Here is a 27,669-nt window from a genome sequence, read left to right as displayed (position 1 = left end):
AATTTTTTCCTTTTCAGTGCATGTTAGAGGATCTATGAAGTGGGGCCATCCTCTGTCAATGGCTGGAGGGAAGTGCAGCCTTCGGCTGGGGAGGCTGCCCTCAGATGGTCATTGATTTGGTTGCTCAAGTGAGTGTCAAGTCAGGAAAGCACAGGGAAGCCCAATACTTGCTATTTCTTCCCGAAAATTTGTAAACTCAGAGAACTTTTCCATTGTAGTTGGAGGAATTGGAGTTGGCGGCACAGAGATTCCTTGGAAGGCCTCCTCCGAGTTCTTATAAGCATGCGTGTGTATATACCCTGGTTTTTACAGGAGGATGACATCCTCCAGACCACCCATCCATCTCATGCAGGCAGAGCGTGTCACTGTGTCTGTCTCCTGACGGCGAGTCTGACATTACTGGGACTTTCACTATTGTATTGACTTGCGGTTGAGAGAGATCAGTGTTGCGTTACTTGGATTTAGTATGCTCAGACTCATTTTTTTCCACATTCCAAGAGGATTTCTTCCCTGAAAAAAGGGGGGGGGCATAGGAAAGCAAGTTCCAGTGTTTCTATTCAAATGTAATCCCTCATATCCTCTCTGGGCGCCCCCCAAAAGGACAGTTGTTTTTAAAAGGAAAATATCAGTTAAGACATACTATGTCACTAAAGGGACCTTTAAAAAGTCATTTGGCCTCCTGGCAGGACCACACTCTGAGAAGAGATCACAATCTATCCCTTTCTTCAAATCTCCAAAGTGTTTTTGAAACAGTTAATAATAATAAACAAGATAAGGGAATCCAGGTGCCACGGTCACGCGGGCACCAACGGCGGTGCCTCTGTGTTAGGTGTCAGCCAATTTGCAGAACAAAGCTGACCACGTTTTATAAGTAGTATTCTAAGAAGCAAAGAATTATGGACCTTTCAGAACATATGCTTCTATTTATTCTTTGTCATCATGCTGGGGCACCTGTGTTAGTTTTATGCCACTGCATGCAGACTCTTTGAGGAGTAGAATTCTGGTAAGTTCCAGCTGTTATTTCACCTGTGAGAGAAAAAGAAAAAAAAAAGGAAGAAAATGAAAACCAAAAAAAATAATAATAATAAACCCAACCTTCCTGGAACTTTCAATCTGAAGCGCTAAAATTATTGGGGAACCAATACCACCGCCAATTGAGATGGGAAAACAGTTAGTATTGCAGTATATGAATTCTATTTATTAAATGCCCAGTATAAAAAAGAAGACCATTGGTTCTTCCTGAAAGTAATGACAGAAGTAACTAAAAATTAACAAAATATAAGATTAATGTAGTGCTGGTTGTGGTTATTGTGAGAAGGACTGAATGTCCCCGTTAATTATATTGTTTACAGATATATAATGGTTACCATTTATTATTTATGATGTACTCTGCTAAGTACTACATACACATTATCCCACTAAATACTTAACAATAGCTCTGTGAGCGAACTGTCAGCATCCTGCTTATCCTGAAAAAGAAATACAAACTCTGAAGGTAAAGTAATTTACAAAAGCTCTAACAGGCAATAAGCTAGGTAACTGGGACTCAAACCCAAGCATCTGGTTCCAGAGCATGGGTTCAAGGCACTGAACTAGCATCTCACAGATGATGGGTTCCTGAACACCATGTGTGATACTTTCAGGTAGAATGTGGAGGAACTTTACATGTGTAGGAATGTCATATGTTTATTTGTTTTTTGACTCTCTTCTCCATTAAAATATAACATCTATGAGACAGGGCCTTCATCTGGTCTATTCACAGCTCTTATTTCTAGCTTCCCAGAATGTGTGTCACAAAGTAGATACTCAAAAAAATACTTGCTAAATGAACCAGTGACTAAAACTGTTGATTTTTATTACTTGGAATAAGACAAAAGTAGGTTTATAAAGAAAATTATTGAGAGACTGTAGGCCGGGCACAGTGGCTTATGCCTGTAATACCAGCGCTTTGGGAGGCAGAGGTGGGTGGATCACCTGAGGTCAGTAGTTCAAGACCAGACTTGGCAATATGGTAAAATCCCATCTCTACTAAAAAATACACACACACACTCACACATACACAAATACACACAAAAAATTAGCTGGGTGTGGTGACATGTGCCTGTAGTCCCTGCTACTTGGGAGGCTGAGTCAGGGGAATCCCTTGAACCCGGGAGGCAGAGGTTGCAGTGAGCCGAGATCGCACCATTGCACTCCAGCCTGGACAGAGTGAGACTCCATCTCAAAGAAAAAAATAAAAAAGAAAAGAAAAGAAAATTATTGAGGGAATGTAAAGGGCATTATTAAAAAATGAAAGTATAGATAATGTGATGGAGATGATGTACACCATGAGAGGAGAATGAGACTTCAAGTGTGGCAGCGTTGTATACAGTACGTTTCCCTTCTACACACAAGTTAAAAGTGAGGCTATGGCATTTTCTGTGCACTCTAAGTCATGAGCAAGATTCATACATAAAATGAGCCCCATTCATCAGGGATATGGACGTGTCTGTGTAGATCTAGGAGATTTCTGTAGGAGGTTAGTTTTGCATCTAGAGTTTCAGTAACTATCACTGTTAAAGAAATGGAAAAAATGTTATATTTTCTTCTGAATTCCCCAGCACAAATGGCAGTAACTCTCACACACTGATCTGCAGATAAATAGGGAAGTTATTTTTTTTCACCATTTCTGTCTGACTTGGAAACTGAGCAGTGGCTGGTTAGTAAGAGCATTTTGTTTCCATTCCACTGTGTGTGACTGTCACCTAATACCTGTGTACTCTCAGCTTCTATATATTCGGTAAATTGTGTTGGATTAATAGCTGCATGGACCACGGCCAAGAAACCAGTGTATTAAAAGAGAAAAATTTCATTATTCTATTTATATTCATTTTACCATTGAGCCAGCCAATGAAACTGAGTTATGGATGGATGTCAGAGTACAGGAAATAATTTTCAATTTGAACAATTCTGCTTTATTTCTTCAGAAGTTGCACATAGAGGAGGAAAAGCATACTAACGACAATTGGCCTTTCAATGCTGAATGTTTGCACTAAGATTTTTATCATTGCACATTTTAAGAGAGGATCATGCTGAAAATGAAATCGTCTGATACTCTACGGAATTCTGAGCTGACAGATAGCTGTGAGGGCTTGGGGTCTCTCACCTAGGTGATGGGTACTGCTGTGCGCAGCCCCCAGCCCCGCTCACTTCCATCATCACCACTGCCTGCTCACAGCTCTCAGCGAGGGTTCCAGGCGCCTTTCATCGTTCCTGTAGTGAACATGCACCACTCAAAATACCAGTAATTAAATCTCTCATCAGACGAAATGCACAGAGCTTGAAGGCTTAAGCATTTTACATGGGGAGAGAAAGACGGGGAAAGCAACCCGAGAAAAACAGCTATGTGAAGAAAGCCTTCTTTGGGGAGTTGGTGTAGGAACATCCTTTGGGTGGTTTTGCCAAGATTGATAGGAATAAGGGATGTTTTTATAGTGTTCATTTGATTCAGAGAGTAGGCAAAAGGAGAAACTCTTTGCTGCCCTACTCTCTAATTCTGATTGGGCAGTGTGGCTGGGAAGCCAGGGGGTGGCTGGGGATGCTGCCCTCTCCATGCTGGTAGGTCCATATAACTGGGATGACTGGAAGGCTGGGCTCGCTTCCAAAGATTCTTAAATGTGAGCTTCTCTGTTAGAACTGTTTGAAATAGGTGGGCATAGGCAGGCTCCTTTCACTCATTCATTCAGGTACACTTAGTGCAGATCGACACATGGCAGGTGCACTTCTTAGGGGCTGGACATTAACAAACATTGTGATCAAAATCACGAAATCCCTACACCCACATGGCTTATCTTCCAGTGAGAAAGAAAAAATAAAAACATATTTCAAAGTACAGTATAGAGATGTGGCCACTAGTATGGAGAAATAAAGAGGGAAGAGGGTATTGAGAATCCTGGCGGAAGGGGTTCAGTGGTGGACAGCACAGTATGGATGACTTACAGAGAAAAGAAGACAGTTCGTAAAAGAGCGAAAGAGCCGAGTGAATGAGACATTGAGCTCTGTGGGCACAAGGCTGAAGGGCAGTTCAGGCAAAAGGAACAGCAGGTACAAATGTCCTGAATGGAATATGCCTGATGTATTTTGGGAAGAACCCGGAGGCCAGTGAAACTGAATTGGAGGTCTTCCTTTAAGAATACAGCTGGTGGGGAGTGGTGTCGACTCTGAGCTTAGATTATACCCTGGGATGTTAGGTCTTAAGGCTACAGATTGTATTTTAAAAGATTCTGATTAAAACTGCAAATGGCAACTTTTTTTGATTTCTTCAAATACTCAAAAAGAATTAACTTTAATATTTTAATAGGTTCCATCTTCTGTAACTAGTTTCTGGATTGTCAGAGATAATTTTTCATTAATAAAGCACCATTTGTATATAACAACTTGAAAACAATTTTTTTTAAAGACAAAGTCTGGTTCTGTCATCCAGGCTGGAGTGCAGTGGCACATCAGCTCATTGCAACCTCTGTCTCCCAGGTTCAAGTGATTCTCCTGCCTCAGCTTCCTGAGTAGCTGGGATTACAGGCATGTGCCACCATGCCCGGCTATTTTTTGTATTTTTACTAGAGATGGGGTTTCACCATGTTGGTCAGGTTGGTCTCAAACTCCTGACCTCATGATCTACCCACCTTGGCCTCCCAAAGTGCTGGGATTACAGGCGTGAGCCACTGCGCCTGGCCAACGAAACCAATTCTTTGAAAACATAATACAAGGTTTCTGATATTCTAAGGAATGTTGGCCTTTTCAGAGTTGTCCTTTGAGAAGCTGAACACATATTCTGGTAAGAGGCTATTGCTAAAAATATTTTGCATTTCCTACTTTGAAATCATTTTCCAAAGATTGGAAAATTAAAACTTTTTGATCACCTTTTGCATTGGACATATGAATTTGATTTTTGAAAGCTTGCAAACTATTTCCAACTGGTCCTGATGATGACAGAAGGTCATCTGTTGGAAACTGACAGCAGAAGAATGAGTGTGGTGGCAGTGGAGCATTAGCTAATTGAACAAGCCAGGGCTCAGCATTTTTTCTAACTTTTTTTCAAGAAATGATGAGGCTCAGGAGGAGGGCGATTATGAAATTGACCTGAAAGCCTGACCCCTGCAACGACACAAGATGTACAGATATGTTAACATATTAGTTGGTGGGTGTGGTGGCTCACACCTGTAATCTGAGCACTTTGGGAGGCTGTGGCGGGTGGGTACCAGAAGTGAGGAGGTCAAAACCAGCCTAGTTAGCATGAAGAAACCCCGTCTCTACTAAAATAAAAAATACAAAAATTAACTGGGTGTGGTGGTGGGCACCTGTAATCCCAGCTACTTGGGAGGCTGAGGCAGGAGAATTGCTTGAACGCTGGAGGCTGAGATTGCAGTAAGTTGAGACTGCACCACTGCACTCCAGCCTGGGCCACAGAGGGAGACTCCATCTCAAAAAACAAAATAAAACAAAACAAAACATATGAGCTGTGCTTTTTATCATCAACAAAGATTGTTTTCTGAATTGAAATTGCCCTTGATATTTTGACATGGGTTTGACATCTGCAAAGTTATTTCATATTAACTAAAAGAAGTCATGGAAATAATACATGTGCAATTTAGAGGATAAAAGTAAAATAACCCCCCATGTACCCACCATGCAACTGAACAGTAAATTGGCACCAGTAGCATGGGAGGCCCCTGTGTGTTTCTCCACCACTGTGTTTCCTCCTAACTCAAAGGAACCACAGCTCCCCAGTTTATATGTCTCTGCTCTGATCTAATCTTCCAGCCTGCTCGGGTCCCAGTATGGTCTCCTGTCTTCTGGTGGGTGGTCCCTTATGAACCAGGAGCTCGGCCACCAGGATTGAACATAGATGCTGAAGCACACACAGCCTGGCTCTGGTGAGCACCTGGTTACTGGTTACTTCCAGGGATAAGGACTTTGTGTTCGGAGCTCCCTTCCCTCCTGCCAGCTCAGTCACGCACTGTGCTAGATCTTCCTACGTCTTCTATTTTAACTGTGTTGTACCAGAAGTGGTGTCTATGAACATCCACTTTACCCTATTTTATATTAGATTTTCAGATCACATGCTTTAAGAATAATGACAGGTTCTGAAAAGAAAACCTTGTAATAGCTTTGGCTTCTTCTTATCCAGTGTGCACTTTTTAAGGCCACATGACTTCAATAATTCATGATGAGGAAAAAAAAATGAGCTTCAGGGTATCAACTTTAGAGGAATGTTCTTGTTCCATAATAGAGAAAAACAGATCTTTCAAAGATGCTACAATGTGGCAAGGAGAATGAGAGAAAGGAGAATTTAGGTGCTGGTAAGACCATTTTAAAGTCACATGTTTCTTCTAGTGCCAATTTCATGACAGCATCAAAGCAAGACATAACATATTAGAAAGAGTCTAGGAAGTTTCTAGTGGGAACAATTCTATATCTATTTTCACCTCATATTAAAACTTTAGTATCTTTGTAATTTTGATCTCCCGCTTAGGAAACTTAGCTGATAGGGAACATTCTTTTTACACTTAAGCCTAGAAAAGTGAGTTGATTCACACAATTCTTTCACTGGGTTTGAAGTTCTTCAGAAGTGTATTAATGACTGCATTTGACCATAGTTCATGTGATAGGCTATAGGACAGTCAACTGAAGTTTGTGATGATTTAAAATTGTAATTAGCAAGTAAGGGATCTGATGAAGTATTTATTTCCTTATCAGCAAGTGGAGACCAGGATAAAGAGAAGAGCATTATCATGACAATAAAGAAACAGGAGAAATACATGGTTCCCCTAGCATCTATAATTTAGGCTTTTGAATATGTGTATAATTCTTTATCCAAATAGAAGTTCGACTACTCTTGTGAATTTCTTGTTTAATTTTGAGTGAACTCCTCTATATTCTGAACATTTTTAAAAAACCATTTATCCTACTTCCATACCTGAAATGAAGTCTGGTTTTCCCTGGGGAAAATCTGGTCACTCCAAGACATTTCCAGAGAGAATCATCTATTCCCCATTATGAGAATCATCTATCCCCTTGTGAATGTATTGCTTCTCCCTCCTAAGCCTGAGGAGATTAAATTCCACTTGATACAAATAATAGTACCTTGCCTGGCATCCCACCGAGATTGATTCATTCATTCTTTAATGTTTTAAATTATAATTTAATATAATATTTGTTATTAAAGAATATATGTAACATATATGGAAACTGAAGCATAATGGTAGAATATAAACCCACACAGAAACCAATGGCGTTTCCACTAACAGGCATTTCCCCATGTGTGCCTCTTAGGTGCCAGAAGTGAATACTATCTCATTTTTCTTTTTTTTTTTGAGATGGAGTTTCACTCTTTTCGCCCAGGCTGGAGTGCAATGGCATGATCTCAGCTCACTGCAACCTCTGTCTCCTGGGTTCAAGCAATTCTCCTGTCTCAGCCTCCCGAGTAGCTGGGATTACAGGCACCTGCCACTATGCCCAGCTAATTTTTTATTTTTTAGTAGAGACAGGGTTTCACCATATTGGCCAGGTTGGTCCTGAGCTCCTGACCTCAGGTAATCCACCCACCTCGCCTCCCAAAATACTGAGATTATAGGTGTGAGCCACCATGCCAGGCCTATCTCAATTTTTAAATTTTTATCATTTTTTTGCCTTTAAAAATATAGTATTATTTGTCTACATGTTTAAGCAATATATTGTTCAACTTTTTTGAGCTCGATAATTATGTTAAGTGGTCTGGGACTTTCTTTTTACATTAAATGTTATATTTCTATGAGTCTTCCATGTCATGTAGAATTAATTTATTTTAAACTGTTGTACAATAGTCCATTGTGTAAATAGAAAAAGAGATCAGTGTACCAATTTTCCTACCATTGGATATTTGGGCTGTTTGTAGTTTTTTGCCCTTATGATCAGTATTGCTATAAACATTCTTGTACATGCCTCATGGTACACATGTGTGAGACTCTATCTATGGTATAGAGGTGTGAATAGTCATTGAGTAAATGTTACATTTTATAAGATGATGCCAAATTGGTTTCCAAAGTGGCTTTCACTTCCATGGGAAGTCTGTAAGAATTTCCACTGGTCTCCCCTTCTCGGCGACATTTTATATTGTCAGATTTCTTTTTCTTTTTCTTTTCTTTTTTTTTTTAGATGGAGTTTCACTCTTGTCACCCAGGCTGGAGTGCAATGGTGCTCACTGCAATCTCCGCCTCCCAGGCTCAAGTGATTCTCCTTGAGTAGCTGGGATTACAGGTGCCCACCACTATGCCCAACTAATTTTTGTATTTTTAATAGAGATGGTGTTTCACCATGTTGGCCAAGCTGGTCTTGAACTCCTAACCTCAGGTGATCCACCCGCCTGAGCATTCCAAAGTGGTGGGATTACGGGCGTAAGCCACCACACCTAGCCCAGATTTCTTAAATCTTGCCAGGTTTTGCCTCTTACTGTGGTCCTAATTTACGCTCTCATGATAACTGAGGCTGAGGGTACTGCCATGTGTATTTCCTCTATGGAGCACCTGTTTTAATCTTCTATCCATACTTCTAGTGGGTCATTTGTCCTTATCTTGATTTTTAGAAGTTCTTTATATATTCTAGCTATGAATCATTTGTCAGTTTTACAAGCATACCTTGATGTTGCAGGTTTGGTTCCAGAGCACCACAATAAAGCAAATCTCAAAATAAAAGCGAGAATTTTTGGGTTTCTCAGTGCATAGAAAAGTTATGTTTATACTATACTGTAGTCTATTATATATGAAATAACATATGTTTAAATGCTGTATATATATAAATGTGTATATATGTTATATATTTATAAGTAAATATATAGCGTTATAATTTTTTTGCTAGTGAAGGCTTTCACCTCAGTGTCGATGGCCACTGACCAGTAGGGTGGTGATTCCTTAAGGCTTGGCCTGTGGTGATTTCTAAAAATAAGACAACAATAAAGTTTGTTGTATTGATGGACCCTCCCTCTCTCCCACCCTCCCTCCCTCCCTGCCTCCCTCCCTCCCTCCCTCCCTCCCTTCCTTCCTTCCTTTATTTAACTCGGTTCCTTGGTTAGAGGGCAGTGGCACAGTCTTGGTTCACTGCAACCTCCACCTCCCAGGTTCAAGCAATTCTCCTGCCTCAGCCACTTGAGTAGTTGGGATTACAGGTGCGTGCTACCATGCCCAGCTAATTTTTTGTATTTTTTTTTTTAAGTAGAGACAGGGTTTCACCATGTTGGCCAGGCTGGTCTTGAATTCCTGACCTCAGATGACCCACCTGCCTTGGCCTCCCCAAGTACTGGGATTACAGGTATGAGCCACTGCGCCCCACCAACTCTTCCTTTCATGAAAGATTTCTCTGTAGCATGTGAGGCTGTTTGACAGCACTTTAGCCACAATAGAACTTTCAAAATTGGAGTCAATCCTTGCAAGCCCTGCTGTTGCTTTATCAACTAAGTTGATTTAATATTCTAAATCCTTTGTTGTCTTTTCAACAATGTTCAGAACATCTTCTCCAGAAGTAGATTTCCCCTTGAGGAACCGTGTTCTTTGCTCATCCATAAGAAGCAACTCTTCATCCATCCAAGCTTGATCATGAGATTGTGGCAATTCAATCCCATTTTTCAGGCTCCACTTCTATTTCTAGCTCTCTTGCTATTTCCATCACATCTGCAGTTCCTTTTTCAACTGGAGTCTTGAGCCCCTCAAAGTCATCTGTAGTGGCTGGAATCAACTTCTTCCAAAGTCCTGGTAATGTTAATGTTCTGACCTCCTCCCATGAATCACAAATGTTTTTAATGGCATTCAGAACAGTGAGTCTTTCCAGATGGATTTCAATTCACTTTGTCCAAATCCATTAAAAGAATGACTATCTGTGGCAGCTATAGTCTTTATAAAATGTGTTTCTGAGATTGTAGGACTTGAAAGTTGAGATTCCTCCTTGATATAGGGATTGCAAAATGGATATGTGTTAGCAGGTGTAGAAACAACATTCATATCTTGTATATCTCCATCAAAACTCTTGGGTGATTAGGTGATTATTAATGAGTGGTAATATTTTGAAGGAAATCTTTCTTTCTGAGCAGTTAGTCTCAACAGTGTGATTAAAGTATTCTGGAAACCATGCTGTAAACAGATATGCTGTGGCCCAGGCTTTGTTGTTCCATTTATAAAGCACAGGCAGAGTAGTTTTAATATAATTCTTAAGCATCCTAGTCTTTTTCAGAACAGTAAGTAATCATTGGCTTCAACTGAAAGTCACTGGATACATGGCTCCTAACAAGAGAGTTAGCCTATCTTTTGAGGTTTTGAAGCAGATGTTAACTTCCCCTCTCTAACTGTGAAAGTCCTGGATGGCATCCTCTTCTAAAAGAAGCCTGGTTCATCTACACTGAAAATGTGTTGTTTCGCATAGCCACATTCATCAGTGATCTTATCTAGATCTTCTGGATAATTTGCTGCAGTTCTGCATAAGCGCTTGCTGCTTCATCTTGTACTTGTACGTTCTAGAAACAGCTTCTTTCCATAAATGTTATGAACCAACCTCTGCTAGCTTCAACCTTTTTTCCTGCAGCTCCTCTCAGTCTTCAAAAGATTGAAGAGAGTGAAAGCTTTGTTCTGGATTAGGCTTTAGCCTAAGAGAATGTTGTAGCTGGTTTTTTGTGGTCTGGTCTACACAGACCACTTAGGCTTTCTCCATATTGGCAACAGGGTTATCTTGCTTTGTTATCATTTAAATGTTCTCTGGAGTAGCACTTTTAATTTCCAGAACTTGGCTAATTGTTTGCCACAAGAGGCCTGGCTTTAGGCTATCTCATCATTTGACATGCCTTCCTCACTAGGCTTAATTATTTCTAGCTTTTGATTTAAAACGAGAGAGGACTCTTCCTTTCACTTGAGCACTTAGAGGCCATTGTAGGGTTATGAATTGACCTACTTTCAATATTATTATGTCTCAGAGAATAGGGAGGCCTGAGGAGAGGGAGGGAGATGGGGGAACAGCCAGCTGATGGAGCAGTCAGAACACACACAACATTTATCAATTAAGTTCACCTTCTTATAGGGCTCAGTCTGTGATACCATTACAATAGTAACATCAAATTACTGTAACAAATATAATAATAATTAAAAAGTTTGAAACATTGTGTGAATTACCAAAATGTGATGGAGGGACACAAAGTGAGCATATGCTGCTGGAAAAATGGCACTGGTAGACTTTCTGGATGCAGCATTGCCATAGACTTTCAATTTGTAAAAAACCCAGTATCTGCAAAGTGCAATATAGTGAAACACAATAAAATAAGGTATGCCTGTATGGGTGGCAAATACTCTCCCCTAGTTTACCAACGTAATTTCCCTTTTAAGGAGTGCCATTTGATTAATAGAAATATTTGTTTTAGTATATATTATGTTTTATAGTTATGGTTCTAAATATTTTAGAGAATTGTTTCATATATTTATGCCTTTGATTTTTATATATAGTGTGAGGTAGGGATCCAATTTTATTTTTTTCCATATTTATAATTAATTGTCCCAGCACCATTTATTAATTATCCCCCAATTTTTTCACTGACTGATTTTCAGTGCCACCTCCTACAACTATATAAGTCTTCAAATTCACAAATCTCTTTCAGGCTCTCTTTTCTGTTATTTTTTCTTTCAATATTTATATCATGATATAAATACTATGTTTTCTTGATTTCAGTAGCTTTATATTTATTTTTGATGTCTGATGGGGTATATTCCTTTATTTTCTTTTCCTCATTAGAAGTATTATTACCAAATTCCACAGAAGCCCTGTTAAAATTTTGGTTGGAATTTCTTAGCATGTGTTTGTTACATAAAGATAATATTGCTGGGCACTGTGGCTCATGCCTGTAATCCCAGCTCTTAGGGAGGCAGAGGTGGGAGGATAGCTTGAGCCCAGGAGTTCAAGACCTGCCTGGGCAATATAGCGAGACCCCGTTCTCCACACAAAGGAAAAAACAAAAAGACAAAAAAAAATAAATAAAGATAATATTAAATTATCCTAAATTTTTCATTCCTTTTCAACATTTAATAATCATTCATTATGTCACTATAGTAGGCCCTGAAGGAAGTGAAGGAAGATGACCTTCAAACTCAGTAAACTAGCAATATAGTAGGAGTGGGGCATCCAGACATAACTATAAAACAATAATAATAGCAAACTTTTTATGGGATGTATCATGTGTCAGACACATTTTCAAGCAGTTTACATATATTGACTTATTTAATCCATAAAAATGTATGAAGTAGATATTATTATATTCTACAGATGAGGAAATTGAGGTCCCAAAGTAGAAACAGCCCAAATATTTATTGATGATAAATATTTGGGTAAATAGGTTTTTGTTTTTAACAATATTGACACATCAAAATATTATCCAATGACTGAAAATGAATGAAGTATACACAATAACAGGAAAGACTCGGAAATATAATAAATTTGTGTAGTCAACAAATTAGAAGAGGGGACAGGTTATAGTGAAATTTTTAATAAGGATTAAATAAATTGGAGAAGCCTAGATTTCCAAATTAGCAGGGGTAAGGAAACCATAATCGTTGGTGCAAATATGATCTGCTGCCTTTTTTTTTTTTTTTTTTTTTTTTTTTTTAGTTGGAGTTTCGCTCTTGTTACCCAGGCTGGAGTGCAATGGCGCGATCACGGCTCACCGCAACCTCCGCCTCCTGGGTTCAGGCAATTCTCCTGCCTCAGCCTCCCGAGTAGCTGGGATTACAGGCACGCACCACCATGCCCAGCTAATTTTTTGTGTTTTTAGTGGAGACGGGGTTTCACCATGTTGACCAGGATGGTCTCGATCTCTTAACCCCGTGATCCACCCGCCTCGGCCTCCCAAAGTGCTGGGATTACAGGCTTGAGCCACCGCGCCCGGCCCGCTGCCTGTTTTTATGAATAAAATTTTATTGGAATACAGCCATGCGTGTTCATTTATGGATTGTCTGTGGTTGCTTCTGCACTACATGAAGCAGAGTTGAGTGACAGAGACCAGCTGGCCTGCAGAGCCTCAAATGTTTATTGTATGAGTCTTGACAGAAAAAGTTTGCCAATCCCTCAATATGGCTTGGGTAACTGAAATTCACTAAGTTTGGAAATCCACAGATCAGTAGTTTACTCTGCAACAAGATGAATTGGTGGCGTCAATGTGAACCCTAAACATTTGACTCTTGATTCTCAAGCGAGTATATAGGCTCCTATACTTTGGGCGTTTATTATGATATTTGCATAGGTCATTTGATGTCAACTCCAACATTGTGCTCTGATTTTAATGTCTTTTTTAACTTAGGTCACAAAGGCTTTTAAAAATTTATACTTTTGAGGTTGGCTTTATGTTTAAAATGTCAAAACAGCAAGAAGATAAGATTTTAAATGCTCCCAACTCAAATAAATGACTAATGTTTGAGGTGATGGGTATCGTAAATTCCATGATTTGATCACTGCACATTATATGTATATGTCAAACTATTACATGTACCCCATCAATAAGTACAATTATTTTGTATAAATAAAAAAAATTAAAATGTGTTGAAATGATCAAATCCAATTGTCTTTGGTTTTGAGTAAGCTGGAGGATCCTTCATCTGTCTATCAGAACCATTAGCAATTCTCACACTTCTTATGCCTATTTCTTATATAGATTTTTAATGAAATTCAATGAGGTATTTTTTGGGGCATCTAAAATAGTACAATAAAGGCAAGTATTTCTGGTGCTTTAGCTTAAAACAAGGTATGCACTTAATGACCTAACAGAATGAGATGTTGGCATGGTTCATATATTATTCCAGTATAATATGAAGTCTGTTCACAGTTGCATAGAAAGAAATGGTGTGTAAATCAAAAATGGTGTGTAAATCATGATTTTCTGCTGGTGGAAGCATAAATTTGTGCAGCCACTTTAGAAAATTGTTTTACAGTGTACCCAAAGCTACACATATGCATGCCCATTGTAGGTAATATCCAAGAGAAAATAGTGCTTATGTCTACCAACAGATATGCACCAGAATGTTTATAGCAGCTTTTTCATAGAGCCAGAAACTGGAAGCAGCTCAGATGTCCATCAAAGGAAGATGAACACACAGACTGTGGTATATTTATACAATTGAATACCACACAGCAATATGAAGAGACAAGCTACTGATACATGCAACAACCTGGATGAATCTCGAAAACAATGTGTTGAACAAAAGAAGCCAGATAAAAAAGATACTGTGTGATTTCACTTACATTTCAAGAACAGGCAAAGCAAATCTGTGACAACAGAGGTCAGAACAGTGTTTGTAGCATCCACGTCAGTGGTTACCGGGTAAATACATGGGGAATATTTTTGGATGTTGAAAACGTCCTCTGTCTTGCCCTGGTGATTGCACAGGTGTATACACATGTAAGAGTTCGCATAGTAGTGCACTTCTAGGTTTGTGCATTTTACGTAAGTTATACCTCATTAAACAAGAGAACATTGAACAGTTTTCTGAGGTGCCTGGTGTGCATATATTCTATGTGGGTGAGAGAGTAGTTCCCATGGACATCAGATACTGATATAGGAATCTTTAAGTGTACAGTCTTTTATGAAAATGACAGATCCTCCAAAAGACACTGGGGCCTACTTGAGGGTAAAGGGTAGGAGGAAGGTGAAGATTGAAAAGCTACCTGTCGGGTACTGTGCCACTTACCTGGGTGATGAGTTAATCTGAACGCCATACCTCATGATATGCAATTTGCTTATAAAGCAAACCTGCACATGAACCACTGAACCTAAAATTTAAAAAAGAAAATGACAGGTCTTGACTTTTATTCTTGTCCCAAGGAGGTTCTGCTTCACCTCCCAATGGAAGTTAGCTGTAGAGATGAAAAAAACAAAACAAAACAAAAAAACAAACCAGGGTCAACTTTTTTTTTCTTAAAGAAAGTTTTTAATTTGCTCATGGATTATTATTTGAGATCCTGGAATTCCATAAAAGAAAATGGAAAATCACTGGGGTAGAGTTAGTTGCCTTAACTGTAAATGAACCTGTGGATGTGTCTCTTCCCTGCCAAGATGAGTTAGCTGCAAAGATATTTCCATGAAGCTGAAGTGTTAACCTAGCTTAACTCTGTGTTACTTAGTATCTCCCTTTTGAATGTAATTTAGATTTTGGCATAGTTAATATTGAGCTATTCTTTCTTGTGGTAACTTGGCTTTTTAAGGTCATTCTTAGTTCATGACAGTCGAATTATGTCATCAATACAGTTCAGTTCTACTTCTGAATGCATTTTATTATTCAAATGCCTTCAAAAGTAGAACTGAACTGTAACTAACTCCGAAATGTATGCTCCACGTATGAGCTAGATGGCGATTATTATTTAAGATATTTAACTACTGAACCTATAATATCCAGTCCAGCTGTGTAACAGTTTTCTAAAATGAATATGTTATTTTAATCAAATAATTTATATATATGCATATATATGTGTGTATATATGTTATATTTTCTCTCTCTCTCTCTCACTCTCTGTAGTTATCCTTCATGAATTCCACTGGGGATTCTGCTGTACAGCTTCATAAGAAACTCTGGTGTATCATATCTCAAACCAAACTCCTTCATCTTCTTCCTCCAATTTAAGACTAGCATCTTCATGGAGACCGTGACCGAAACCACAAAGGTGATCTCCATCACCATCCTCATTCTGTCAGACAAAGAGGGCTGTGTGTATTAACTCTGCAGAATTTCTCCTATCCATGTTGCTTCTTCATCCTTATGTTATTATCCTTCCAATCCATTCTTCTAAAATCATAGGGGTGATCTTTCTAAAACACAAAGCTGATCATATTATACCCTCATCAAAAGTATCATTGCCTCTTGGATTAAATTAAAACTTCTCAGCCTGCCGGAGACTTGCTTACCTGACTCCTGCCTACTTAATTTCTTTATAGCTGGTTAAATCTCTTCCTATCCAAGATTTATGCTCCAGCCATGCCAAGCTTCTTACAGTAGTCTTCCCTTGGCAGGTTAATGTAAGCTATTGTACATGTTGTTCTCTTTTGCTACCTGCTTCTATCACCCACCTACACAATGTTCAAAACTGAACACCAGTCCTGCTCTGACTTGCTTGAGCTGTTCCTTTTTCACCCCTCCATGAACACCAACACTTGTGTTCATATGCTGTTGCCCAACTTGAATGTCCCTATCAATTCTCCTCATCTTTCCAGGCCTACCCTGCCAAGGCTATTTTAATAGATTGCTTATTTTAATAGATAATTTAATAGTTTAGATTCATAGATTGTTTATTTTAATAGACAATTTAATAGTTTAGATTCAGCACCTGTTCAGGGACTATAGAGTTTGGCTCTTCCCTCTTGCCCAGGGCCTTCCTGACAAACTAGAAGAGCCTTTGTGTGGATGAGTGGAAGAGCAGGAGGGAGACCTCTGGTCATATATTGTCACGCCATGGTTGTATGGCGTCCTGACTTAAAAAAAAATGTTTAATGAAGTATAACTTACATAGAAGGAGAAAAGCAAATAGGAAGCTGAGGAACTGGCCAACGGGGACATTCTTGATAACCATTCTGGGTATTTTAGAGGAATGAAAGCCTTCAGAGCTGGGCTTGGATGAAGGGTACTGGCCTGCCAAATGTTGCTTTGCTGTGTAGATACAGCTGGTTTTAGACATTTGCCTTTTGTTATATTTTACTTACTCTGATGTCTAAATCTATTTTTTGACCAGGATACCTAAAAGAACAAAAGTTCTGCACTGAAGATTCCTTGTGGAACACTCAGGGTTATAGGCAACTTCTTTTTCCACATGAATCAAAATCTTGCCATTAAATTAATAAAGAGTTCTCAGGGTGCAGTAGAGCCAAGTTTCTGTCATTCTTCATTACACAATGGGAAATGGGAAAGAGAAGAAAGAAATATGCTGGAACACAGAGAGCCAGCCACTCTGCTGAGCCTCTTCCTGTGACCTAATCACACTTTGTGAGGGTCAGTCATCTAAAGGATAAAATCAAAAGATTCCTAAAACTGAGACATTCCGTGTCAAGAAAAAGTCCCTTAACAAGCTGACAATATCACGTAGGTATTAATTTCTTACATATTTGTGGTGTCTTAGAGGCCAAATAAATTTGTTATATGAAGTATTAAGCTTCTAGTAAAATTATGACAAATGGCCATTATATTACATCTAGTTAAATTTTTTTTTCTTTTTACTCTCACAATGATTCGAAGTGAACCAAGCAGCTGGCTCATTGTTTGAGAAACAGTTGTTTCACAGCTGAATTGACTTCATCTTCAGCAGCCACTGGTTTGCTAAGGATTTGCTTTGAATATTTCTATGGTAAGTGACAGAGTCCTCATGTTTAAGTATATTCTGATGTGAGTCACATCCAGAAAACTTGGGAAAGGGTAAAAGAAAGAAAAAAGGAACACACTGGTCAAGATTTTTGTTTGTTTGTTTCAACGTTCCACATAAGGTCTCTGCCAGATGTTCACATTTCATCTTGCCTGAATAAAGATCTTTCTTGTTCAAGAATGTCAATATCATTTAACAGCAAAAGCAACATAATTACACTATTCAATAAACATTTAACAAGACACAGACATTTTCAGCTAAAAGAGGGCTTACAAGAGTGTACCTTTTAGCAATTTAGTAGTTAAATTAGTTTTAACAAAATCTATTTTTTTAAACAACATCTGGTGAACAGTCTCTAATTTCTACAGTTTGGGAATGAAAAGGCACTGCACTAGTTCATTGCTATGAACAATTTTCTAGTTGTTTACCTTAATGCCAATCTTACCCCCCACCAGACAAATATATTTCAAATGTGTTTTCTATATTTAAAAAAACCCAGCAAATTCAGATTTCTGGGCATGAAGTTAATGGCATTCAGTTCACCAGCTGTCACCTATGCTTTAAGATGTCATGATTCTCTTGGCACAGTGGAATCAGTCACATTGTAGAGAAAAAATGATTTAATGGCTGTACCTTCACTTCAATTTGCCACATTATCCTGATAGAAAAAGTGCTGGGAGAAGGGAAGGAGGAGGTGTCCTACCTCCACTTGACTTCAACTGGTAGTTTCAATTTCCTCTTCTTCCTCTTTGAGCTGATACAGTTAGATATAAATTAATATGAATGATCTGAATGGGTTAAAAATATCTACCAACCCATAGCTGAGTCATAGTCCCACTCAGTCTTGTCAATGTCATGGCGGTAGCATACAGGATGGCAGTGAGGAGCACCAACAGCCTGAAACACTTACATGGTTCTGCATTTTAATCTAGTTGCCAAAGCCCCCTCCTTTAATTTTTTAAAGGTTTTATGGCTGAGTTAATTGACATGCCTGATTTACCAGGACAATATTGAGCTGTATTTTGGTTTGAAATATATGACATCAGTCATTGACATATATCAGAGGTCAAAACAGAGATCCTTGTTAGAGAAACACCTTGTATTGATTAAATATATTTCTTCTAAGAAACACAAAGTGTACACACATTCACAGTGTGGATCCTTGTAGAATTTTCAAGAATAAGATCCAGCTTCAGTTTATGGATGAGAAAATAAAGATTAAGGACCTAACGCAAGCAGAAATGTTGGTCCTTGCTGGGAGGCTGAGCCCCTTAGTGGGAAGAAAGTTGCGCTATAAGACAGAGGACTAGGTTATGGTATAAAATTTGCTATTCGCTATGGCATATTGGATAATTCCTCTATTTTTTCAGTGCCTTTGTTTCGCCATCTGTAAGTGGATGTAAGTTCAATGCATTTTTGCATCTTCAGAACTGTAGATGTATAGTTGCAATGAGTATTTCATCATCTGATTTCCATAAAACTCTTGGGAAACAAGTTCAGTTGTGTATGCACAGAATGGGAAAATATCTTTTCTCCCTCTCATAGGGAGGTACGCTGTGAGAGGCTACTTTTCCTGGGAGATGAGATCCCCAAGGTCACTGCTAGCGAGAAGATGATAGATTGCCACTATGAGGCTTGCTGTGAGGTTTTGTTCTCCTGAGTGGGTTTTGCAAAGTGAGAACCAGAGCTTACTATTTGGATTAGGTCTTATTAGGGAAGAGAAGACGAGGGTTGAGATAGTTGTCAGGGAAGAGAAACTTTAAGGGAGCGAACAAAACTGCTTAACGGGGATTTGGATTAAATTTCCTCTGGGAAGCGCGACTTAGTCTTTTATCCACAAATCCTTAGTGAACCATCCCATTTGTGTCCATGCATCGCCTTGTTGGACTGTTTTGAAGACAGGGAAAAGTGCTGAGTGCGGTTTTCAGATGACACTGCATTTCAGCTAGGGCTGCCCCATTTTGGGGGCTTGCCTACATGTTAACAAATAGTGGTTGGGAGGAAATGTCGTGTCAGGCAACTGAAGAATATGGCAAGATGATGGCAAGGTGAGCTACAAGGAGAGTGTCCTATTGCTGTGGTGGAATGAATATGGCTTTAAAAATATTCACAGAATGATTTAAGTTCTTCATAATTTAGGTTTCATGCCACTGTGAGCAAATAGAATAGACAGCTTTCCAATTTGCTGCATCCTCCTTTTGTGTGTGGACAGGTGCGATGTCTTCAATTTTGTCCCCCAAATTAAACAAAAGCAAATGAGTGGATTTTATCTTCGTAAAGAGCAAAAGGAATTAGTCGTACATGAAGAAGCTGAGACTGTAGCTCTGTGTAAAGAAGCTGATGTTTTCTTACATCTTCTATTACGTGGTAGGCACTGTGCAAGTGTTAGCTATTATTAGTGTTGTTAGCATTTTTCTGTCAAAGTTGGGCTTGTCAAAAATATGAAATAGGGTCAGGCACAGTGTCTAATGCCTGTAATCGCAGCACTTTGGGAGGCTGAGTTGGGAGGATCATAAGGTCAAGAGTTAGAGACCAGCCTGGCCAATATGGTGAAACCCTGTCTCTACTTAAAAAAAAAAAAAAAAAAGCTGGGCATGTTGGCTTGTGCCTGTAATCCCAGCTACTTGTGAGGCTGAGGCAGGAGAATTGCTTGAACCCAGGAGATGAAAGTTGCAGTGAACCAAGACTGTGCCATTACACTCCAGCCTGGGTGACAGAACAAGCCTCCATCTCATAAAAAAAATGAAAAACAGTGAAATAGGAGAAATGCATTTTCCAGTGATAATTATCCTTTCAAGTAAACTAAACTCGAAATCCTCCAAGGATTCTGATTTCACTGGCAGGGCATTTTTAGAGCTCCCAGATGATCTAAGGTGCAGTTGAAGATAAGAGCTATATCCTTCAAAAGAGATACAACCATATATATATATATATAACAGAATATTTTCATCGTGATGCTAATGATTGACAGGACTTTGATTACATTTAGTAGGACAAATGACAATTAAAATAGAATTAAAATTAGTTCTGGATGTCAAAGTATCCTATTCCCTTTAGTTAATGCTCAGGCAGGTCTTCTTCTCATTGCTTTTTTCTTATCCTACCAGCAGTTTAGTTCATCTGCTTTTCAGTTTAGATAGTACAGTTTTCAGTAGACAGAAGCTCTCCCATGGGCTGACTGGAAAAATCATGCTTTTTCGAAATAGCTTATGAAAGTTTACCAGCTGTTTTTATTCTACAGATAAATGACTTGAATCCCTGGACGACTACTCTAATTGTGCTAATCCTAATGGATGTGTAAGTGGTATGTCTCATTGTCATTTAAATTTGCAGCTCTCTAATGACATCTGATGTGGAGCATCTTTTCATATGCTTATTTGCTCTCTGTATATCTACTTTGGTGTAGTGTCTGTTCACATCTTTTGTCTGTTTTGTAATTGGGTTGTTTTTCTTCTTCTTATTTTTTGTTTTATTTATTTATTTTTGAGACGTATTCTTGCTCAGTAGCCCAGGCTGGAGTGCAGTAGCATGATCTCGGCTCACTGCAACCTCCACCTCCCGGGTTCAAGTTATTCTCCTGCCTCAGCCTCCCTAGTAGCTGGGATTATAGGCATGTGCCACCATGCCTAGCTAATTTTTGTATTTTTAGTAGAGATGGGGTTTTGCCATATTGGCCAGGCTGATCTTGGTCTCCTAACCTCAAGTGATCTGCCCACCTTGGTCTCCCAAAGTCCTGGGATTACAGGCATGAGCCACCTTGCCTGGCCTTATTACTGAGTTTTAAGAAAATGTTGGGAGGCCTAGGCAGGTGGATCACGAGGTCAGGAGATCAAGACCGTCCTGGTCAGCATGGTGAAACCCCGTCTCTACTAAAAATACAAAAAATTCGCTGGGCATGGTGGCGCGTGCCTGTGATCCCAGCTACTCAGGAGGCTGAGGCAGGAGAACTGCCTGAACCCAGGAGGTGGAGGTTGCGATGAGCTGAGATCGCGCCATTGCACTCCAGCCTGGGTAACAACAGTGAAACTCCGTCTCAAAAAAAAAAAAAAAAAAGTTGGATATTTTGCTTACCAGTCCTTTATCAGATATGTGTTTTGGAAATATTTCCTGCCAGTCTGTGGCTTGTCTTCTCATTCTCTTAAGAGTGTCTTTTTCAGAACAGAACTTTGTAATTTTAATGATGTTTCACTTAATGGAACTTTCTTATCTAATCATGTTTTTGGTGCTATATCTAGAGAGTCATCACCAAGCCAACGAAATCAAGACTTCCTCCTCTGTTATCTTTTAGGAATTTTAGTTTTGCATTTTCTATTTAGGTCTATATTCCATTTGGGGTTGATTTTTGTGAAAGTTACAAGGTATTTGTCTAGATTTGTTTATTTTTAAAATTTTGTGTGTGTGCGTGTTCAGTTTTTCCAGCCCTGTTTGTTATAAGCTGTATCCTTTCTCCATTGACTCGTATCGTTCCTTTGTCAATGATCAGTTACTGTATTTGTGCGGATCTATTTCTGTCCTGTAATTCTATAGTCTCTTCTTCCACCAGTACCACATTGCTTTGATTATTGCAGCTTTCTAGGAATTCTTGAAGTTGGGTAGTGCCAGTCCTCCAACTTTGTTCTTTGTCTCACTTAGTACTTTTGCTTTGAAATCAATGAAATAATAGTAAATGAACAACCTCTTCTTTTTACTTGTATTTGCCTAATATACTTTCACTGATACTTTTATTTTTAATCATTATACACAGCATAATGTTGGGTTTTGCTTTGGGGTACAATTTGTAAGCCTTTTTCTGTTATTAGAAATGTTTTTCCCATTTACATTTGTTGACATGTCTCATGCCATTTGTATATGTCACTATATTTAACATTATAATTTTGAGCATTACCTTTATTATTTAAGTGTTTGTTTTTATATTTATTTGTATTTTAGGTTTTACACATCTTTATTATCTAATAGGCATTGCCAGGTCTCTCTCCAAAGTAAGTTTACTACTTTACATTTCTACCAGCATTATATATGCATTTCTAGTACTTCATATCTTTGCCAGTGTTAATTGTTGTCAAATTTTAAATTTTTGTCCAGGTGGTGAGTGTGACATTGTATCTGATTTGTGTTGATCTTATTTCTAGCAAGAATTAGAATCTTTCTATATTGTTAATGGCTGTTGGGTTTTCTCTTTTGTCCATTTGCTGTTCATTAACTTCGCCTAGTTTTTAAAAATTCTTTACTGTTTTCTTAATGATTCATAAGAGTTCCTTTTATATTGTGGATTGTCATCCTCTGTTTTATCTTTGGAAAATATCTCTTCCCAGTTTGTGGCTTTAAGAAAAAGTTTTAAGTCTTTTTTGTGTTAGAGAAGTTTTCAGTTTCAGTGAGTATGGTAAACTAATTTTTCTTTTCCTTTATTAGTAGTGTTTTTCTGTGTGTTTCGTGTTAAAGAAATATCCTAGAATTAGAAAAACTTCCCCTTTATTTTCTTCCAAAAGTTTGCTTTTTATATCTAAGTGTTTAATTCATCTGGAGTGGGTGTGCCTATGTGCACATGCCTGTACCTATATCTGAGGGGGAGTGAGTTTATGTGAGTTTGATGAAGAAAGAATTTTGTTTTGCTTTTCTACGGTATAACTTATTGTTCGATAACTGTTTATTGAATAATTTCTCATTTTATTATTGACATTTTTTGTCTAGAATATATTTTAGAACCATCTTACTGTCCATATGTATCCTATAACATCATGTTATAAACCTCAAAAATACATAATAAAAATCTATTTTTTTAAATATATATTAGTGTATTTATGATATAATTTAAAAATACTTTTTATAATGGAAGTTTTTTTTTCTGAAAGTAGGCAAAATAACAGTGAACACCCATGTACCTATTTCCCATCCCAGACCACCACCAATGCTGGGCGGATTCTAGCCTATACAATGCTTACCCATGCCATCTCTCTCATATTGATTTTGAAGGAAATTCTGGCCACTATAAGCTTAATATCAATGCTTTTAGGGATAAACTTTTCACATGCACTCTGACCTATTTCTGGATTCTCCTTCATTTGTACCTTAGACTATCCCAGTGCTAATAAAACACTACCTTAGTTACAATAGCTTCATAAGCCACATTAGCTATTAAAGTAATTTGCTTTTCCTCGTTCTTCAACATGTTTTAGCTATTCTTGGTCCTCAATTTTTCCACATTCCATATTGGCAAGAATCATTTTGCCAAATTCTATAATATCCTATTAGAATTTATGTTGTAATTGCTTTTAATTTATATTTTAAATGAGGGAGAATTGATATTCTTATGATTTTGAGTCTTTTCATCCATGGATATAGTTCAGCTTTCTAATTATTCAATTCTTCTTGCCTTTCAGTAATGTTTGGCAATCACTGACAAAAAGCCTTTTATAACTTGTTAGTTCAAATCTATGTCAGTTATAGTTTTTGTTGTTATGGGAAATTTTATATCTATCATTTGTCCTTTCAATTTAAAAATTTTATTATGGCATACTGCAATGCTAATAATTTTATGAGTGGTTTTTAAGATCCTGCAATCTTGCTAAACTTTCTTATTCATTCCAGTTGACTTTCCATAGATTCTTTTCAGTTTTCTATGAGGCACTGTATCACTCCTTTTCAATTACCATGCCTATTATTTCTTTTTCTTGCTATATTACTTGGTTAAGGCCTTCAGTCCAAGGTGGAATATGGGTAATGATAACAGCCATCCTTGCCTTATTTCTGATTTTAATGGAAATGCTTGGGTATTTTCATCATTACATATGATGCTTCCCTGCTTTAATAACTTCTATCAAATTAAAAGAGTTATTGTTTGTTACTAGCTATAAATCACTCTTTTTATTTATAATCATAAGTGAACATTCAATTTTAGTGAATGATTTTTCTGCCTCTATTTAGATGATAAGACAATTTTTCTTTAGTTAATATGCTATACAAATAGATTTTTATTGCTGGGACAAACTCTACTTTATTGTAATGAATTTGTTTAAGACAAACACTACTCAGTTTCATTTATCTGGGATTCTTTTCATCTGCATCCATCAGTGGGGCTGGTGAATATCTTTGAGGGTGGATATTTGGCAGCCCATTCTCAAATATTGTGATTAGGAATTAGAGATGTATCCTGGTTGTGTCAAAGATGGAATTTGCACTTGCCCATTTGTTTCCTCTTATTGCATTTGGGTAATTTCTGTGAACAGCCATTCTACTAGTGAAAACCCTATATTTATTTTTATCAGGTTTTGATATAAGTATTTCTCATAATGACAAAAGTGGTGTGAAACTTTTCTTAATGTTCTATGAGAGTTGAAATAGAATTAGAAGTATATGTTCTTTGAATATTTGAAATGATTTACGGGTGAAATGGTCTGTACCTGGCTCATTTATGAGGAGACTGTATTATGAGAGCTTCTTCAATTAGCTGAGTTTGTATATTATTGTGTTTGCATTTCCAACTCTTGGCAGAGTGCCTAGCTCAAATGAGGCACTTGATGTATGTTGTGGTTGGTTGACCAGAGGGCTGTAGCCCACCTTCAATCATAGGAACATCCTCACTCCACTTATTGTATTGCCTAAATTCCCCCAATTATATTTAGTTTGACCTGGAGTTTTAAAAAGCCATTGTCACCTGTGAAATTGTAACAGTTCATAAAATAGTAACATGCTGCGATTTATAAGTCATTTTTACCATCAATGTGAATGAATTGTTGAGATACTTTTCTGATTCTTGAAATTAGAATATAAATGAAGTGAGAAGGGATAGATTAGGGTGGTAATTGTGAAGAAGGTAGGGGAAGAAGAGAAGAGAGATAGAAAAAGAGAAAGAGAGAGAAGAGAAGGAGAAGGAGGAGAAAGAAGAGATGAGAGGAAGAAAATGCAGTACCTGTGGGGTCAAGGAAGGTTTTCTAAGAATTGGAGAAAGACCCAACGATGAAATCATCAAATACCAACTTTGCTAATTTCACAGTTTCACCCGAAATTAACCCTAATGCTATATGGCATGGATTTCTTGATTGGGTAAGACAAATATTTTCTCCAGGCATATTCCATTTTGGCCATTTTCTTTTTCCAAACGTCCTGCTGTTTCTGGTTTACAAAATCTCCATCATTCTATGCTTTGTGGTGACTAAGCATTTTTCCCCCACTGCCTTATTTTATTAGAGTCAGACTACTTAACTTTCCAGAGCATGATTTTTTTTTTTTTTTGAAATGGAGTTTCGCTCTTGTTGCCCAGGCTGGAATGCGATGGTGTGATCTCAGCTCACTGCAACCTCTGTCTCCCGGGTTGAAAGGATTCTCCTGCCTCAGCCTCCCAGGCGGCTGGGATTACAGGCGCCCACCACCACAGCCAGCTAATTTTTGTGTTTTTAGTAGAGGCGGGGTTTCACCGTGTTGGCCAGGCTGATCTCAAACTCCTGACCTCAGGTGATACATCTGCTTTGGCCTCCCAAAGTGCTGGGATTACAGGCGTGAGCCACTGCGCCCGGTCCAGAGAATGATTTTTTAAAGCCAGATTATGATAATTCTCAATGAAATTTTATCCTAAGTTGGAAGAATTTTAAAAGGAATATAACACTGGAATTTTTAAAGGTGTCCATCCTGCTGAACGAAATAAAGATACTGTTTTCATTTTATTGAGTTACTATTTCCATCAGGTTATTTTCTAAATAAAATGCTTTAACGTCTTTGATATTGTTAACTTTGGAAACACCATATAGTTATTTAAGGGACAGAGACTAGCAGTATTCCCAAGGAGATGACACTGAGAAATCTATCAACAGGGGAGTGAGCACCAGGATGGAGTGCTGTCTCCTCTCAGCTCTTGTGTGATATAAGCAGTGCATGAAGTCCTTACTACGATTGACCTCACAAATACACAGGGATTTGTTGGATTAGCCAGCTCACTGACAGCAGTGATGGCTCTAAGGAAACAGAACGCAGGAGAGGGTCTTCTTCACTAACCTCTTCACTAGCAAGACAGTCATTTACAATGAAAATTGGGTGAATACTAATTTGCCTTTGGTGTCCTTGTTGGAGCATCGGAGGACTGTATGGGTCATGACAAGAGAAAGTGAGCTGGAGTCAGAGGGAAGCTGCAGTGACTGAGTGATCTGGTGATCTGGCAAGGCGAGGTTTTGGATGGATCATGTGCCAGGCACCTACTATATGCACCTCCACGTCCCTGCTCCACCCTTCTCTCTGCTCTGCACCCTGAAGGGTAACCCACATGCCCCTATTGATGCGGCTTTTTACAGAGGCAGCACGAGAAGAGTGAGGTTGGGCTGCTGATTCCTCTGGCTCCATCCAGGGACCTTGGTTTGACTGCATCCCTCTGTCAAGGCCACAATTTTCTCTAGGTAGCTCTCATACTGTTGTAACATAATGGGATCCCTCATTATCCCTAACAGATTTCCCCACCCCCTTCCATGCCATCTATCTATCTGTCTATCTATCTATCTATCTATCTATCTCTGTTATCTATCATCTATGTAATTTGTCCACATATTATTTAGTTATCATTTATCTTTCATTGATCTGTGCATAATCTGTCTATCAACTATGTATCTCCCATTTTGCTCAGACCCTTTAAAATAGCTTCTTCCCTAAATTCTCTCAATTACTCCATTTGCGTTTAACATCTATAACATCTGACTGACAGTCATTGGTACCAGAAATGGCCCCAGAATACAAACCCTCTAAAAAGACTTCTGACGTTGGGTTGTTCCTGTAGTGGACAAGTATACAAATAACTTTGCAGGGAATGAAACCCTGGTAAGCTGTTCCACACGGTAGCATCAGTTTCTCGAATTGTCCTCAGTGGTGGCATGAGAGGAAGTGCAGGTGGAGGGACAAGGGATGGGATCAAAGGGCAATAGTCCCTGTTGCTTTGACAGCAACAGTGAGATAAGCATTGTGAGGTCAGCTGGCTGTTTCCAGTGACACTAGACATGGTATACAGAGAAAAGAAGAAATTGGAGGTTGTGAGGATTGTTATTATTGATTAGTTTTATTTGTGTTTTACTCAGAGCACACTCAGACAGTGAGAAAGCCTGGCAGCTTAGTGGGACCTCCTCACTTCCTACAGTCATGGGGCAGATATGGCTGAGCTCTGCCTGATGTATGGGCTGCAGGGCTGCAGTTTTGATTAAGGCATGGCTGCATGGCTCTCACTCTCAGGTAATGGCTAGGAGGGGAGGGGTGGGTGACTGAGGCGTGGAATGGGGCCATTTGGGCAGACATGGAAGAGGCTAAGAAGTTTAAACTCCATGC

General features: G+C 38.6%; 2 long non-coding RNA genes across 6 annotated transcripts in view; one reads left to right on the top strand and one right to left on the bottom strand.

The window, feature by feature from the left end:
• Positions 1–653: 653 nt before the first annotated feature.
• LOC128931724 (uncharacterized) lies at positions 654–27,270 on the bottom strand. 4 transcript variants are annotated; one of them, XR_013533854.1, is made up of 5 exons: positions 27,093–27,270; positions 14,721–14,802; positions 8,885–8,948; positions 3,146–3,252; positions 662–1,026 (listed from the first exon to the last, which is right to left on the bottom strand). It is a non-coding gene; the product is annotated as an uncharacterized LOC128931724 (long non-coding RNA). The 4 variants fall into 4 exon arrangements; XR_013533855.1 differs by lacking the exon at positions 3,146–3,252 and having other exon boundaries at positions 658–1,026; XR_008480582.2 differs by lacking the exon at positions 8,885–8,948 and having other exon boundaries at positions 660–1,026.
• The window catches only part of LOC103792329 (uncharacterized), a 50,609-nt gene continuing 49,251 nt past the window's right edge, over positions 26,312–27,669 (top strand). The window contains exon 1 of one of the 2 annotated variants that reach the window (XR_004741705.3): positions 26,312–26,756. This is a non-coding gene — a long non-coding RNA (uncharacterized LOC103792329). Of the gene's footprint in view, positions 27,577–27,669 lie in introns of both variants that reach the window. The other variant, XR_619013.5, reaches the window with a different exon arrangement.

This window comes from Callithrix jacchus, chromosome 4 (assembly GCF_049354715.1).
Source record: "Callithrix jacchus isolate 240 chromosome 4, calJac240_pri, whole genome shotgun sequence".
NCBI classification, from domain to species: domain Eukaryota; kingdom Metazoa; phylum Chordata; class Mammalia; order Primates; family Cebidae; genus Callithrix; species Callithrix jacchus.
This window is presented reverse-complemented; position numbering and strand designations above follow the sequence as displayed.